We start from the raw sequence: 290 nt of genomic DNA on the forward strand, positions 1-290 counted from the left end.
AAGATGGATGTTGATAGGCAGAGACGAAAGAGTTTGACCAGGCAGGTTGTCAGCACAGAAGCACAGTTTTTAAGGACAATAGGAGGCACTCCATCGGGTCCATAAGCCTTCTGAGAGTTGAGGCCAGAGAGGGCATAGAAAACATCATTATGAAGAATCTTAATAACAGGCATGAAGGAGTCAAAGGGGAGGATGAGTAGGAGGAATATGTCCAGAATCGTCCAAAGTGGAGTTGTTACAGAAAGTTTAAGTGAAGAGTTCAGCCTTAGAGATAGATGAGACGGCAGTGC

Source organism: Eriocheir sinensis, chromosome 3, assembly GCF_024679095.1.
Source record: "Eriocheir sinensis breed Jianghai 21 chromosome 3, ASM2467909v1, whole genome shotgun sequence".
Taxonomy (NCBI): Eukaryota; Metazoa; Arthropoda; class Malacostraca; order Decapoda; family Varunidae; genus Eriocheir; species Eriocheir sinensis.